We start from the raw sequence: 1,342 nt of genomic DNA on the forward strand, positions 1-1,342 counted from the left end.
GACTATAGACTAGACTATAGACTAGACTATAGACTAGACTATAGACTAGACTATAGACTAGACTATAGACAAGACTTTAGACTAGACTATAGACTAGACTATAGACTATATTATAGACTAGACTATAGGCTAAGACTGGACTGTATGCTACACTGTGGACTTAAGACAGACAAGTCAATATTATGAACTAGACTATCATCTCCATCCTGACTTTTGTATACTAAGGTTCTGTCCAATAGATACACTGGACCGATCTTCGTAAAATGGTATTTTTTTAGTTCATTTTCGGAACACCCTACTGATTCTATGCATACATTACCGTATGACTACAAAATGTATATTTTTGAGCTTTTTTATTTGCCATTGTTGTCTTTATCTTTTTACTATGTTTAAGTGTGATAAAACGTAGTATGCAAGATAAAAAAATACAAAAAAAAAAAAAAAAATAAGAAAAATAAAAGCAAAAGATTGTAAACAGAAAGACAAACAAATCTACTGTAAGGAAAAAAATCCTTTTTAAAACATTTATTTTTACAAAAATGCAAATATTTGCATAATTTCTTTTTTTAGCCTTAATAGTTATTTGCGAGGGGAAGAAATATAACTTTTCTAAGTTCGTCTAGGTATTTTCATATTTGAGGTTTAATTTTAGATCAAGATCAGTTTACCTTTCAGTCATTATTTTCTAATAAGGAGATCATTTTTACGTTTAATTTCTGCATACAAAAATGCCTATTTTCTCCGCATTTTACGTATCAGTAAACTGGCAAGATAGTTTTGAAATCGATCATTCATTTTTTAGCATAATTTCAATCATATTTCTAATATCCAATAATTCCTTTCATTACTCAATATCATAGTATTGAAACAGAAATGTACAAATACATAGGTACATAGAGATATGCATATGATGGTCTGCTCAAGTGAACGTTCAACACTATGATCCTAACAAGTTATGCATAATATGCGTGTGTGAGTATTGCGTGAAATTTAATTGCTTTGCAAATTACAAAACTTACATACTCTACATTCATTTATAGCAATTCATTCATTTGTATACACATGCAAATAATATGTGCACACATGTAAGAGAATAAACAGCAAGAGTCCTGCAAAGCTTGGAACTATGGACATTGAGTCTAGACTATTAACTAGTCTAAAGATTAGGCTGTAGACTAGACTATAGACTAGCCTATAGACTATACTATAGACTAGACTATAGACTAGACTATATACTAGACTATAGACTAGATTATAGACTAGACTATATACTAGACTATAGACTAGACTATAGACTAGACTATAGACTAGACTATAGACTAGACTATAGACTAGACTATAG

Source organism: Lucilia cuprina, chromosome 6 (genome assembly GCF_022045245.1).
Source record: "Lucilia cuprina isolate Lc7/37 chromosome 6, ASM2204524v1, whole genome shotgun sequence".
Lineage (NCBI taxonomy): Eukaryota > Metazoa > Arthropoda > Insecta > Diptera > Calliphoridae > Lucilia > Lucilia cuprina.